Source organism: Anabrus simplex, chromosome 5, assembly GCF_040414725.1.
Source record: "Anabrus simplex isolate iqAnaSimp1 chromosome 5, ASM4041472v1, whole genome shotgun sequence".
NCBI classification, from domain to species: Eukaryota; Metazoa; Arthropoda; class Insecta; order Orthoptera; family Tettigoniidae; genus Anabrus; species Anabrus simplex.
Genome location: NC_090269.1, coordinates 331,246,446 through 331,263,695, shown reverse-complemented (window position 1 = coordinate 331,263,695; position 17,250 = coordinate 331,246,446). Strand labels below are relative to the sequence as shown.

At 35.9% G+C, this 17,250-nt stretch overlaps 1 protein-coding gene across 3 annotated transcripts in view; it reads right to left on the bottom strand.

Annotated features, from left to right (window-relative positions):
* Positions 1 to 17,250, bottom strand: part of LOC136874068 (ras-related protein Rab-21) — a 133,205-nt gene that overhangs the window by 58,517 nt on the left and 57,438 nt on the right. The window lies entirely within an intron of this gene.

Genomic DNA, 17,250 nt, shown 5'->3' with positions numbered 1-17,250 from the left:
TTCAATCATCGATGATCTGCATTTAGGGCAGTCACATAGATGGCAGATTCCTTATTTTATTTTACCTCATATTTAACTTTATTTATAACTAGCTGATATACTTGTGCTTCACTTCGGAATTCTACATTGTATACAGAATTCGGGGTTAGGTAGTGTACACGTTGTGAGCAAGATTGTATTGAATTGCATAGCTCTTAACGTTACCTGAGAAACGTGACGGGGAAGTCACCTATCACCTCTTCTCATATGAAGACTGGGTTACGGAATTTTAATTGTAATGGTAGGCCCACTTGCCTTCCATCAGTCAAAATTAAGTTGGGGAGTTTTCATTATAATGGCTGACACACAATCTCCACCTGCCCTTTTACATCCTCAGAAAGACTGTCTTAGTGGTTTACCCAACTGAAATGAACATAGGTAATTACGGCGACGTCAGTAGGAATGGTGCGATTAAAAGCACTGCTTTCATATGAAATACTCGATCAAATGAAAAAACCACACATTTTCTCACTTTTAACAAACTTGACTACGCTTCCAATCTAACGATTCAAAGTTCCAGAGCTGGAATGACCAAGCCGCAGACAGCCGTGATCTGTGAATACTCCGTCTTTTTTCGGCGGGGGGGGGGGGTCAAATAGTGGAGAGTCCCAGGGTAAAAACTATGCCCTTTTACAAAACTGTTGCCTACGAGTACCCCCCAATGAATCGGAAAATCTCAACTCAATACACAGGCAGCGGCACTGACTTGGAAGCAAATTCTTCATCCGAACCAGAGGAGAAACCCCTCTTCACTGCTAATTTGGAATAAAATTAATGTAGAATTTAATAAAAGTGAAGAGGAAGAAGCTTTTCTTAAGAAACACCTCTTTTCACGGTTGAATTTAGAGTTATTCAGTGAACTGCGGTGCTAAAATTCGGAATAGGCCTAAATTGTAATTCTAGACCAGGTTACTACTACCAAGGGAGCCTCTGCTTTAAGTGTGCACACCGCTCTTACAAAACAGCGCATCAGAACAGGGGTCGAATAGCTGGAACGCTATGATGAAGCAGTGGGTTAAGTACCAGCAGTATCAGGAAATGTATGAACCAGAGGAATGGCATGCTAAAGAAGAAAGTTTTCTAACTCCCCAGTTATTTCCCGTCAATATACAGTCAGGTTGTTATACTCAGTACGCAGCAGTAATCCCATCTATCGGAGTTGAGTGGCAGAATAAGAGCCAAAGAACATCACAACAAACAATGGTCAATGCAATGTTATTGTTGATCAATGTTAAGCGCTTTCGATATTGTAGGCCTTCACATCTAATTTTCTACCAACTCTGAAATACAACGCTTATCATAATTGGTATGGTAAACTGAATAAAACATAAATGATCGGAAATTTAATTCTATATAACTTTAGTTATATAGTATTTATTGATAGGACCACTACCGATAATCTATATATGTAAAATAAGAGTTTTGTTTGTACATTGCTCAGAATTTGAAAAAAAAAAAAAGGTATTTCTGTATTGTTCATGCCCGCAGTAAAAAGGAAGTGCACTTTTCACTTTTCCGTAATTTCTGTCTGTCTGTCTTGTCTGTATTTACACGCATCACAAGAAAATGGCTGAAGAGAATTTCATGAAAATCTGTATGTAAAGGTGGGGGATAAGCCACTACAATCTAGGCTATAAATCATTTTATTCACACTGAGTGAAATGGTAGTTTAGGGAAAGGCCTAAAATTCAATTCTCAAATATTTGTATTATTAGTGGTCCTATCGATAAATACTACATAACTAAAGTTACATAGAATTAAATCTCCGATCATTTATGTCTTATAAATTTTTACCGTACCGGCTATTATAACACTGATATTAATGAATTTCGATTTTTGTTGCTAAGTCCACATCAACGCCGAGCCAGGAGAAAGTAGGTGAACAGAATTTAATGAAAATCGGTATACAGAGTCGGGGAAGAAGAAACTTAAGTCTAAGCTATAACAATTCTTCTAGTTTAGGGGTAGGTGCCTAAAATTTAATTGTTAAATACCTATGTTACTGGTCTTATAGAAAAGTACTACATAACAAAAGTTATAGAGAATACAATTTTCGATCATTGGCTGGAAATAGCTGGGGAGTTAGAAAACATTTTTCTTCAGCATGCCATTCCTCTGGTTCACACATTGCCTGATACTGCTGGTACATAACACACTGGTTCATCATAGAATTCCAGCTATTCGATCCGTACTCTGACACGCTGTCTTGAGCGAGCAGTGTGCACATTTGGCAGAGGCAGAGTAATAGCATGACCTGGTCTAGAATTACAATTTAGACTTCCAAATTATAGCACTAAATAATTCAAAATTCAACCCTGAAAAGAGCTGTTTCTTAAGAAACTCTTCACTTTTATTAAATTCTACATTCATTTTATTCCAAATTAGCTGTGAAGAGGGGTTTTCTCCTCTGGCTTGGAGGAAAAATTTTTTGCCGCCAGAGTAGTAGTGAAATGAGATTTTCCAACTCATCGGGTACTCCTAGTAAACAGATTAGTAAAAGGGCATAGATTTGCCCTGGGACTCTCCACTATTCGACACCCCCTCCCCCACCCCCCGCCGAAAGAAGATGAAGAGTGTTCACGGATCACGGCTGTCTGCGGCTTGGTCATTTGGTCATTCGAGCTCTGGAACTATGGACAGTTAGATCGGCAGCGTAGTACTGTTCGTTAAATGAGAAAATGCGTGGTTTTTTATTTGATAGAGTATTTCATATTGCGTTTAATCGCGCCATTCCTACTGACGTCATTGTAATGTCCTATGTTCATTTCACTTGGGGAAAACCCCTAAGACAGTCTTTCTGAGGATGTAAAAAAGAAGGTGGAGAGTGAGTGTCTACCATTATAATGAAAACTCCCCAACCTGATTGTGACTGATGGTAGGCAAGTTGGCCTACCATTACAGTGAAAATTCCCTAATGCAGTCTTCATATGAGAAAAAGACGTTTAGTGACTTCCCCGTCACGTTTCTAGGGAAACGTTAAGAGCTGTGCAATATAATACAATCTTGCTCACAAGGTGTACACTACTTAACCTAGAAATCTGTATATACAAGGTAGAATTCTGTAGCAAAGCACGGCTACATCAGCTAGTAATACAAATATTTGAGAATTAAATTTTAGGCCTACCCCTAAACTACCATTTCACTCAGTGTGAATAAAATGATTTATAGTCTAGATTGTAGTGGTTCATCCCCCGACCTTATGTACCGATTTTCATTAAATTCTCTTCAGCCATTTTCTTGCGATGCGTGTACATACATACAGACAGAAATTACGGAAAACTAAAAGGTGCATTTCCTTGTTACTGTGGACACGACCGACATAGAAACACCATTATTTTCAAATTCTGAGCAATGTACAGACAAAACTCATTCTATATGTACAGATTTTTTACCTAAATTTCTCTTAAACATTTTCAACAAACATTCCAATTTACCGAACATTTCCCTTGATAATTTATTCCGATGTTTTAAACAGAGGGGCGAAAGGTTTCTGCCTTGAAATAATAACATTAAGTTATTTATTAGACCACCTAATCAATACAAAATCGTCTTGGATGATTTACATAAATTTGTTAGCTAATAGTGGGACATGTTTCGCCTTCCCTGAAGGCATCATCAGCCATAGTCTTAACCTTAAATTAAAAATAAGCGTCTAAATAACATGTAGTAATGAAATGAATTTTTAAAAATCTTGAAGAGATTTGAAGTAAAATAACATTAAAAATAACAATGATGGTTTGAGAATACAATGTGATGAGATACAATAGTGGAAGTATTAACAAAATTAACATTAGAAGGCTGCTAAAATAAGTACAATGGATAAAACAACGGATTGTTATACAACAAGTAGTAAGATTGCATAAAAGTAAAGTTGATAGTCATGAAAAATCTTATATAATCAAAGTAAAGAGGAGAGAATAAAAGTCAAAGTTAGTCGAGAGATCCAAAGTTCATCATGATCTTGAAGATAAAAGACGAAAGTCAGATGCATATGGTGAAGTTGTAGAACACGTTGAGGATATGAAGTAGGTGAATAGAAGTTGAAGAACAGTTTCAAATAGGATCACTATGGACCATCTCAAAATTTGAAGTGATGTTCAAATGTTGTAAATTGTGAGTTTGTAGATATTCTAGTTGAAAAAGCATATAAAAGTGGAATCTGTAAATGGAAGCAAGAAACGTAGAGTTAATTGTGTGAAAAGAGATTTGAAAAATATTGAAGTAGAATCGTATGCACTTACCATTTCACGGTGACAGAGATAGCTTGTAATATTATGAGTTAGAAGAATTTGCAACCGTAGACTTCTTGCTACGTGTGTTATAACTGAAGTTTTGTGCTGGAGGGGGATCTGTTTGCGTTGACGTAACTATTGGAGGGGGGCTGCTATTGGTGGGAGGGAAGGAAGAGAGTGTATTACTGCGCGTGTTGTAACGGTGTAAGGCTATTGGAGGGAGCGATGTTCCGGTGGGTGTGGCTATGGGTTTATTGGTTGTATTTGAATTAGAGGTACTAGCGGCGGGGGGAAGGGAGGGGGGTATATTAGCTGTAGGGGAGGTGGGAACTCTAATTGATGTGAGGTTGAAGATTTTTAAGAATTTGTTGGTGAGGGAAGTTGATTCTCGTAATAAAATAAGAATCTGTTCATACAAGGGGCTTTTTTTTATCAATAGTGTCATTTAGATTTTTATCTTTATTAAAATGTTGGTCGAGGAAAATAAATAAGTTTTCATATTCTGTCATGAGTTTGCTTTTATCGACTCTTTTTAGGATATGGAGGTCTTGTTCTATTGTGGTGAATTTATGCCCGGTGTCCCTCATATGGTTGGCCATTGCGGAGAATTTGTTGTGTCTTTGGGCATTGTAATGCTCGGCATATCTGGTAGAGAAGCTGCGGCCAGTTTGGCCAACATAAGAAAAATTACATGTAGAGCATTTCAATCTGTATATTCCTGATCCAGAGTAACTATTGTCTGTGATGTTGATAGAGTTGTGATTGAAGAATAAATTACGATTAGTGTTTTTTGTTGTGTAGGCTATTTTTATTTCGTGCTTCATTAATGAATTGGTTATCGGGTAAATGCTATGGTTAGTGAACGTGAATTTAGCGTATTTAGGTTTGACGGGTTTTAATGGGGTTAAATTGGTAGCTAGTTTCAGTTTGGTTTTATTGATGATTTTATCAATCATACTCGTGTTAAATCCATTGAATTTAGCTATTTCCTTGATGAATAGTAATTCTTTCTTTAAATTAGTAGAGGACATAGGGATCCTTAATGCTCTATATATTAAACTGTGATAAGTGGCTTTTTTATGTGAGTTGGGATGTAAAGAATCATTTTTTATGGTTGTTGGAGAAAAGGTGGGTTTTCTGTATATTTGGAAGTCGAATTTGTTCAATGCTCGTGTGATTTTGATATCTAAGAAGTTCAAAGAGTTATTGAACTCATCTTCTTTAGTGAATTTAATATTATTATCTAAGTTGTTGAGGAATGATAGTATGTTATTGCTGTTGTTGATTTGTTTATCAATGATAGCTATGGTATCATCAACATAGCGATGCCAAAGACAGAGTCCGTTGATGTTATTAATAATCTTACTATGTTCGAGATTATCTAAGTATATATCGGCTAGTATTCCAGACAACGGGTCTCCCATCGCTAGACCTTCTTGTTTGTAAATTTTCTTATTGAAGGTAAAATAGTTGTTGTCTAAAACGAAAATAAGTAATTTTAACCATTCATCAATTTCGATTTTACTCAATGTGCTATGTTTCAACAGATTGTTTTTTATGATGTTAATAGTATTGTTGATAGGGATATTAGTATACATGTTGGTGATGTCAAAAGAACATAAAACGTGGTTTGGTTGTAGACTGAAATTATTTAGGGAATTACAAAGTTCGATCGAGTTCTTTATGGGGTTGGAGTTGTGAAATTTGAAGTGTTTTTTTAGGAATTTGTGTAGGAATTGAGAGGTTTTATAGGTAGGACTATTGATACTATTAATTATAGGCCGAATGGGGACATCATTTTTATGAATTTTGGGCAGTGATCTGACTGTAGGTAATTTTGGGTTCATTACAGTTAATTTCTGATAATCTTGATCATTTAAAATGAAGTTAGAATTTTTAAGAAGGTTCTTTAAGTTACGCTGTATTTTGTTTGTTGGATCTTTGTTAATTAAGGTATAGGTATTGTCTGAAAAAAAGGTTTCAGTTTTATTGATGTAATCTTGTTTGTTCATTATTACTATGGTGTTGCCCTTATCTGCTTTTGTAATTACTACGTTGTTGTTATGGATTTTGGATTTCAGGTTTAGAATTTGTTTCGAGACATTGTAGTTATTATTAGATGTTATCTCATTAATCAAAGTTGGGAGTTTCTTTTTTACTTCATATCGTACGTCATTCTGTTTATCAATTGGGATTAGTTTATCGATATTAGTTTCGGTTTCAGCGATGGTAGTGATGATGTCTTCTGCCTTTTTGTGATTAGGCCAATTATGTTTGATGCCTTTATCTAATAGATTTAATTCTTGGTTAGAGAAGGTTGCATTAGATAGGTTGATTGTAGTGGGAATGTTAGTCAAATGGGAAGGGGACACTTTATTGTTTGTATTTTGGTCAGGAGTTTTACATTTGTTTTCTTGAAGACAAAGTAATTTATGGTTTAGGGTTTTCTGTTTCTTGTCTAATACGTAAGATAGTTTGATGTCAGTGTACCTTAAAAATGAGCTCCATTCAAGTGGGGGTAATTTCTGAGAGATGGTCAAATGAGTCCTATATAATTGTAAATTTAGTAAAGATTTCTTCTTGTATAATAGTTTAATTTCATTTTTCAACCATATGTTGTTTACTTTCTTTTGAGTGGCATTAGATTTTGAATAGGGATGACTTTTTCTTTGTAAAGATTTGAGAAATTTAGGTACCAACTCTAATTTCAAGCAATCTTTAAGAAACTTGATATCTCTAGAAATCTTGCCTATTTTAATTTTTAGGTTCAAGTACTTGTTAGGTTTTACTATTGCCTGGTTGGCATTGACATTACATGTGATAAATATCATTTTTGGTCCGTATTGATGATATTAGATTGAAATAATAACATTAAGTTATTTATTAGACCACCTAATCAATACAAAATCGTCTTGGATGATTTACATAAATTTGTTAGCTAATAGTGGGACATGTTTCGCCTTCCCTGAAGGCATCATCAGCCATAGTCTTAACCTTAAATTAAAAATAAGCGTCTAAATAACATGTAGTAATGAAATGAATTTTTAAAAATCTTGAAGAGATTTGAAGTAAAATAACATTAAAAATAACAATGATGGTTTGAAAATACAATGTGATGAGATACAATAGTGGAAGTATTAACAAAATTAACATTAGAAGGCTGCTAAAATAAGTACAATGGATAAAACAACGGATTGTTATACAACAAGTAGTAAGATTGCATAAAAGTAAAGTTGATAGTCATGAAAAATCTTATATAATCAAAGTAAAGAGGAGAGAATAAAAGTCAAAGTTAGTCGAGAGATCCAAAGTTCATCATGATCTTGAAGATAAAAGAAGAAAGTCAGATGCATATGGTGAAGTTGTAGAACACGTTGAGGATATGAAGTAGGTGAATAGAAGTTGAAGAACAGTTTCAAATAGGATCACTATGGACCATCTCAAAATTTGAAGTGATGTTCAAATGTTGTAAATTGTGAGTTTGTAGATATTCTAGTTGAAAAAGCATATAAAAGTGGAATCTGTAAATGGAAGCAAGAATCTTAGAGTTAATTGTGTGAAAAGAGATTTGAAAAATATTGAAGTAGAATCGTATGCACTTACCATTTCATGGTTTGAAAATACAATGTGATGAGATACAATAGTGGAAGTATTAACAAAATTAACATTAGAAGGCTGCTAAAATAAGTACAATGGATAAAATGGATGATATTTATCACATGTAAGGTTTCTGCCTTTCATAAATTCTGAAAAGGCCGTTGACTCAAGACTACACAGCATGTTCTGAAAGAACACTGATCCAGAATAAATCAGAATACTACATAACGTACACAGTAGCTTCATTCCCCCTGCAAACAGAAATGACACCAGTAATGCAATTCCTGTAAGTGCAAAAAGATGCCTCAGAATCCAAAGGATGCTTCTTATGCTATTTTTAAGGACACTTTCTCTCAAAGCATTGATACTTCATCAATATATTTTTCATCTATACAGTGCTATGTGGCTGAAGATTTTAATAATTTACGAAACATGTACCACTTTTGACCAATAAGTTGCCTTAAGCAACTAATGTATCGACAAGGGGGAAAATAAAAAATACCTAGTTGTGAAGCAGCTTAGTATGTCGCATCAGTAGAATAAGCAGATCACTAGCCATGAGGTGAATATGAGACCGACAGGGCATAATATGACAAGTTCTTAGTGTGCAATGCTTATTTCTTATTATTATAAAAATCAAACTTTATAAACATTTTGTTCAATAACCTGTATACATATTTCCATTACATAGGTAGGCTGACTTTTACAGTAACAATTTCAATTGTAATGATCAAAAATTCTCAAAATAGTAACGAGGGTCCCCATAACACACCACTTATAAACATCAGGAGCAATGAATAAATGCTACCATGTGACAATGGAACGGCAAACGTTATCTGAACAGCAATTTCATAATTAATTTTGGTATATCACACAGCGTATCCAGCTTTCTTCCATGCATAATGATGCATGTCTCTGAGAGTTGATCACACACACACACACACAACAGAATATAGTTTCTTGATGAACTATTTTGTCTGTTAATTTGCATCCTCTAATGTTGTGCAGACATACATGGTCCTCAACTTGCCCTACACACATATTATATTTTCAGAAATAGCATATATCTAGAGGCCGCACACATTTGTAGTTCAAGACTGAATAATCTTTAGAGGCATGTCCTACCCACGAAGTGTCCGGCTCCATGGCTAAATGATTACCATGTTGCCCTTTGGGCCAGGAGGTCCTGGGTTCGATTCCCAGCCACATCAGGAATTTTAATCGTCATTGGTTAATTCTGATAGATCGGGGGCTGGGTCTTCATCATTAGAATTCATCATAAACTTGATCCTCACAGACACGCAGGTCACCTATACGGCGTCACATGTACCTTAACCCAATCGCATCATTTGACGACCTTAGCTCGTCATAGTTATTCGTGGTATATGAATCAAATGACGAGCTCTGCTCGCGGCGATGTAGAGCTGTACATCAATCCATGTAGTTCAGTCACTAACCCACAGATGCCACTTGTATACATTCTGAGCTGAAGTTTACCACATGTGGCTTCGGATTTTTCCCTTTCAGCAGGTTCTCACACACTTCCAGAACAAGAGATAAGAGAATCTTTTTTCATATTATTTCGCTCTTGTCAGTTGCCATCATGGCATCAAGCAGATGTGCTGATGTTGATGAAGAAGGAATATGGAAGCTAATAGTGTTTTAGAGAGTAATATTGAAGGCAGTGATGTTTGTGACGACAAAATAGACCCTGAAGTCCTTAGTTTGAGTACTAGCGATGCGCATAATAGTTCTGATGACACGGAAAGTGATGCAAATAACGACGGTGTGCCGAGTCTTTCGAAACAAGCTCGTACCTTGGCACAGACTAAATTGACTGAATGGAACTGGACAAAAAGTGACAATAAACCTGTTGTACATAAGTTTAGTGAATACAGTGGGGTTAGTGAAAACTTATTGAAAAAGTTTGATACGCAGCCACTATCTGAACTCTCAGTTTTTTTGTGAATACATGAACCTTTTGTTTGACAAAATATCAGTCGAGACAAATTCATATGCAGCAAAACAGTTGAGCAATCCTGACAGAAAAAGTTGAAAGACGATGACAAATGGTTTGAGACTACACCTGACGAAATTATGGCATATTTTACGTTAGTCACAAGTCACAAGTGCGAAAGGCAAGAATACAGTTATACTAGAGTAAAAACAGGTGTATAAACACTCCTATTTTTTGTGAAACCATGAGCAGGGGAAGATTTATTATAATTTCACAATTTTTACATTTTGTTGACAATGAACAAGTCGATAGTAGTGACAAACTAAGAAAGGTTAGGCCTATATTACAACATTTCTGCTCCAAATTTTCAGAATTATATTTACCTTCACAAGACATTGCTCTAGATGAAAGTCTAATGAAATTCAGAGGCTGCCTTTCGTATGTCCAGTGTAATAAGTCTAAACGTTCTAGGTTTGAAATAAAAATTTACAAAATTTGTGAATCAAGTTCTGGCTACTGTCTGTCTTTCAAAATTTATGTAGGTGATGATGTAACGGATCCAAGTCTGCCAGCAAGTACAAACGTTGTGCTCAACATGTGTGAACCCTTGTTAGGCCGAGGGCATACATTGTTTTTAGATAACTGGTATTCTTCTCCACATTTATTCAAAAGGCTACACAACAAGCAGATGAATGTAATTGGAACTGTTAGACAGAACCGAAAAGACATCCCTCGCGATATCAGTAAGACGAAACTAAAATGTGGAGAGTATGAGACGTGGGCTGCCAACGGTATGTTATGTGTGAAGTGGAAAGATAACAAGGATGTTTGCTTTCTCACCACTAAACACAAATCAGCTGACATGACAGGGACAGGCAAACTCAGACGAAAGAGAGGACAAACCCCTAGGGAAGAAGTGATAAAGTCCAAGTGTGGCCTTGAATACCAGAAGGGGATGGGTGGGGTTGATCTTTAGGCTCAGGTTAGAGCTCTGTTCACAGTCATGCGATGCACAGTGAAAGGGTATAGGAAAATATTCTTTTACCTCCTAGATATATGTATTTTCAATTCCTTAACTGTGTATCACAAGATCGCTGCTAACAGAATGATGAGCTACACGGACTTCAGAACTAGCATTGCACAGCAGCTACTAGAGACTGTTCAGCTGCCGGAGTACTCGGTTCGAGGTCGACCTTCAGCGAGCACCACCCTCACCAGATTACAAGCTAAATCATGGGCCCACTTTCCCATGCGTATTCCCCCTACAGAGAAGAAATCAAAAGTCACAAGAAGGTGTGTTGTGTGCTACAGCCAGGGTAAAAGAAGTGAATGTTGCTGGCAGTGCAAAAAGTGTGGCGTAGTTCTTCACTTAGAAGAATGTTTAGAGGTGTACCACACCCAGCAGACGTACTAAAATAGCGGCATTGGTAAGTTTATTACTTCGTTATCATGCATGCAAATTTTCAGAAAGGAATATTTACTGGTTGGTCTTGTATGATTTTCTAAATAACAGTGTGATGATGACGGCTGTAGAGCAGTATTTAAACGTGATTTCTTAGTGAACTCCTATGGTATTTAAATGTGAGGCGAATGGGTTAAAGGCTATTCAGTCTGTCTAAGAAAAGAATTTGGATGCAAATACTCATTCAAAATATTGCAGTAAAGAGTTTTGCAAGTGCCTTTTTGTCAATTTCCCACTACTAAGGCAATCCACACAGAGATTTGGAGGTACCACTTTTCCAACATAAGGGCTGAAACTGTTTTCCATAATTTTCTGAAAACAAAGAGCGCCTGACAAAGACATCATTACATCGATTTATATGGAAAAGATGTACTGAAAACTGATTTGTCACATTTGTGTCCATTTCTCTCTTTGATAATGTGTGATTGCAGGAAATTTCGTACTTTCATTGACTTTGCTTGCAATTTCCGTACCCATATACTTATATAAATTCAATGCTCTCATCCCTGATGAACTGCTACTTCTACATATTAAACTTCACTGTACGCATTATGGATCACGGCTACAGCATTATTCTTACATACTTCTTGCAATTTCTGAGGTCTAACTAGTCGGTTAATCGAGTCAGTAATATATTTACAACACTGAAGACTGATGTCTTTCATCATCTTACCCCAAGAAGCACAACACATGTGTCTGTGATTGAATTAATACAGCTTACTTGCCTTCATATAGCAGTGATGAGAGTGTCGTTATGACTAGTTTAACTCGTGTCTTTGCCGGGCTACAAGCTCAAGGATATTCTTTCGCCATGCGATCATGCTAGTTCTGTCGATTTGGCAGAAAAATGATCACTGGAATTAAACTCAGCAAATCTGAATTGATCAGAATATCTAGTTTTGTTGTAATGAGTCTGGTTCAACTGAGAGGGTTCCCTTGTTTATCTTTCACACATAGATATGGAATAGTACTGAATAACTACATCAAAATAGGATGAGAGTTCATGTTGTTTGAATCAATCAATCAATCAATCCTGATCTGCATTTAGGGCAGTCGCCCAGATTCCATATCTGTTATTTTCCTAGCATTTTCTTAAATGATTTCAAAGAAATTGGAAATTTATTGAACATCTTCCTTGGTAAGTTATTCCAATCCGTAACTACCCTTCCTAAAAATGAATATTTGCCCCAATTTGTCCTCTTGAATTCCAACTTTGATTTCATATTGTGATCTTTCCTACTTTTAAAAACGCCACTCAAACTTATTCGTCTACTAATATCATTCCACGCCATTTCTCCGCTGACAGCTCAGAACATACCACTTACAAAGCATCACTCTCATTTTTGGTCCGTATTGAAAACAGCGATCTCACTTAGTTTACAAATGGAGTACATTTATTGTTCAACCTATTCAATACAATCAGTACCACGTTATGTGGTTAATTAGACATAGAAAATCTGATTATGGGGACATGTTGGTCAACGCTACTGATAGATAGATATATATACGGCATTTGATATAACCACACTCTATTCATCGATGTTCCACATCTTCTAGAAGGACTACATTTTCACGTGAAAATCAAACATAACCTTCAAATACTCGAAATAAACTTGTCTCATAGCAGCTTCAACTAGCACACTAACGTCTGTTTGCAACGGTTATATCAAATAATATTTTAGACCAATCAACTTACTGAGGATAACATCATAACATTCGACTTTTCTCTTAACCAATCTTTTAATGTTGGAACGCAAAATATAAACAAAATTCACCCTCAAGTTTGCGTTGGCAACTGCCGCAGCAAATATATACTGATTTTTATAACAAAGAGGATCCATTTCAGTTCCAGACATGTGCCATTTTTAGAACTTTATATCGACACAAATTCTCTTTTAGACATGATTTTAAATTAGTTTACAATAATTTTAGCAGGTGTTATTGTATGTCCCAATATCATAATTTATAACCACTATTTTGTAAAGTTAATATCTTAAGAAATCACGTTCAATTTTTACAAATTATAAATGTCATTGGCCCTTTAACAATGTTTGTTTTAAGATTAAATTAATATGGCTGATGATGCCCAATAAGAAGGGCAAAACATGTCCCCATAATATTCAGATTTTCTATGTCTAACCACATAACGTGGTACTGATTGTATTGAATAGCTTGAACAATAAATGTACTCCTTTTGTAAACTAAGTGAGACATACCACTTAGTCGAGCAGCTCGTCTCCTTTCTCCCACTTCCCAGCCCAAACTTTGCAACGTTTTTGTAACGCTACTCTTTTGTCGGAAATCACGCAGAACAAATCGAGCTGCTTTTCTTTGGATTTTTTCCAGTTCTTGAATCAAGTAATGCTGGTGAGGGTCCCATACACTGGAACCATACTCTAGTTGGGTTCTTACCAGAGACTTATATGCCCTCTCCTTTACATCCTTACTACAACCCCTGAACACCCCCATAACCAAGTGCACAGATCTGTACACTTTATTTTCTTGTGATCACAAATTTGAAAATTAACGCTGTTTTACCGAATGATACGGAAAGTTTAGTTTCGTTAAGCAAGGATTAGGATGTAGAATTTGAGAGTGAAAGTACTGATCGTGACACTGATGTTGATAAACGGAAAAATATCGGCTGTAATGTTACTGATGGTGGGCTTTTGTGAGAGGACATGGATAATTACAGAGGACAAAGGGAAATGTTTACAATTTATTATGCGTCTCAGAATGCTGCAAAGAACTGCTTATGTCCTTTGTGAAAAATTTCCAGCTGTTTTCTACTGTGGAGTTCGTAAAGATGATAGTAGTATAGGCAGATATGTATGCACAACATCACGAGCGGTCACACGGTATGGTATTTCCATTCTGATCGAGGGTAAATGAATGTGTACCAGTTACTGTCGAGGAAATGTATGTAGTTTTTGCATTGTGTATGTTAATGAGCATAGTGCAGAAACCTGTACTGAGGTCTCATTTCTCAAAAAATCTGAGTACTAACTACTTCTATATTTGGTTCAGGCATATTTCAGGTCCATTTGAAAGCTCAGAAGATTCCTCCACTTCACTGACCTTAGATAATTCCAGTAAATTATGCCGTTTGTGTGTTTATGCACTGATAACATACTGACCATTTTGATAAAATTCAATGAACCGCTTGTCATTTACGCCCGATTAACTAAGAGCCTGCACTCATAGCATGCATGGTACTATACTCCTCCTGCAGCACAAGGTAGCCAGGTACTGAAGGTCGTCACACGCTGAGAGGTTAAATCCAATTGGAAATACAGTACATATAATATGATGTGATATACATTCTAAAGGATTTCTGGTAGCCAGCTGTAATCGTGAAAGCATAACCAAAACATATCTGAGAATCAAACTGGTAAAACACCAGCAATTAAACTTTTCTTCAAACACTGAAATGGAAATACACATGGCAATATGTACGTTCTAAAGCTCTTTCTAAGGGCCAAATGTTTTATAGATAGCACATTGTTTTATAGGTCTTCATAACATTTCTGAGAATCAGATTGGTTACATACTAGCATAACAAAATGAATTCACATGAAGCCAAATTAAATTTTAAATATTTTGAAGTTGATTATAAATGGCACATGGTTATGTTGTGATCTGTAGAACAAGTAGGTTTTGATGTGACAGTAGTCATAGATCCTGTACACAAAGCTGATGAAAGAGGAAGGTGGAGAGTTTATAAAACATCCAGAAGAAATAAAGAGAAGATGGAAAGAGTTTTTTGATAAAATGCTGAATGTGAGAAATTGTGTAGAGAAGAAGGTTGCAATACAGTGTGATGACTCAACAGTAGAGGATGATATAACCCTATCAGAGGTGGAACAAAAATTGGGAAGGTACCAGGAATGGATGAAACAGGGACATAGACATATGAGGTGCCTAGTATCAAACATGGACAAAAGCCATTTTGTTAATTTTTCAGTTGAGCCACATTTTTGTTTCTCTATGTTAAACCCCCATTACATATGTGAAAATTTTTGTGTGTCATATTGCCAGCTCTACGAACAGGAAAATCATGGTCGAGACTTAGGAATTTCAGTCTAAATCAATGTAAAACAAGTTCAAATATGACTATGTCCATTCGTGAAACCAAGATTGGCTTTTGTCCATTTTTGATACAAACATCCATGTAATTGTCCACTTTTGAAACGAACTATCCCAATATTTGGAAAAAAAGCTGCAGGATGACACGAAAGTAAACTTCCATTTTAAAAGAAATAAGGCTATTATTATACTTTGTTAACATTTTTAACATTCACTTCAGTTCTTGCTTCACTGTATTTCTGGGTAAATAACCTCTTCTTCATCACAAGGGTCTTCAAAACAATCACATTAATAAATAATAATTAACAGCTTGTTCATTTTCACTACAAATGTTCTTATTGATGACTTCGACATACCACTTAAGAGAGGCATTAATTTCCAATCTTTTCCGAAGTGCTTTCCTAGTAATTTGTCAACATCTTTAAGTTTCTGTGGGTTTACATTCATGCCAATATCAGTAGGTAAAATATTCATTAACATTAGACTTACCTGTCATGCTTTCGTGATCTTACGCTCAATACCTGTTTCCAAACAGTAGCCTACCTCACCTTTAATTACAAGATTGCCTCTTTTCGTGCTCCTGAGTACAATTCTTTTACACTGAAATCTTGAAATGTTGACTAGCAGATTTCAGATAAATCTGTGCTTGTTCTTTCCAATTCAGTGGTTCCGAGGTTTGTTCAATCACTTTCACTGTGCCGTACATTTTGAACACCTCAAGATATTCATCAGGACTTACTATAGTCGTCATCTTCTTAAAGTCTTTCTCAATGAGTCCAAAAATCCTATCTGGAGGCAAATACGAGTGTCCAGTAACTGGAAATACCAGTTTTAACTTGTCAACAGAGGATAGTGCATACGTTGTAAGCCACTTTGCACACATCGCCAACATATTAATGTTTTTATTTTGGCCGGCGCAGCCATCAGCAATCAACTTGACTGAAGTGAAGTCTTTTAAATCATTAGATCGTAATTCATTGACAACCACTAATGCTATTTCGTTTGATGATTTCTTTCCCTCATTCTCCAGCCATATATAAACAGACACATTGTCAGGGCGCAGTTTGCTATGAGATGTGACTATTACAACAGACAGATTGTAACAGTAGCGTTGTCTGGAATAATAAGCCGACTGATCATTTAATTTTGGCAAAACGAGGTTCTTTTGGCAATCATAGGACATTAAAAAACAGTCCTCCTCTTTTTTCCTTAAGATGTTGATAAAAATTCTCTGGTCGCCATAACAGTTTGATGTCACTTGTAGTAATATGATTGGCCGAAACGGTCATGTCCGTTTTTTATATAAACTACATTTGGAGGTGTCCGATTATGAAAAAAAAAAAAGAATATTTCTATGTTAAAAATTACGTACAAATATTCATTTATGAAAGAGACAGGCCACTAATTCAGAGAGAGCATTAAAAATGATATAAGGATCAATAATTGACTCATTTTTTATATAGCTGGCGCACATCCATGTTTGATATTAGGTACCTCATATAATCAATTTGAAGACTGTAGTGAATGCTCTGTTCATCAAGGCAGGCTAAATGAATCTGAGCAGCACTGTTACAGCTGCATTAACAATTTTCATGTGCCTTATCCGACTTCCTTGGAATACAATAACTATATCGAGCATCATTTGCCATCTCTCATTTCTTTCAAGATTTTACAAGTGCACAAGTGAAATGTTCATACTTGGCAAACCATACAGGACATTAACAAGAGATGACGCTCATATTTTAAAAATCTGAAATATTGAAGCCTTGTATTTAAAGATATTGGGCATTACTGACATGGTGTAGGACAGAACATCTCTAATTACACTAGAATATTACATGATAGAAGTACAGTGTGTCCCATTTGTTACCAAAACA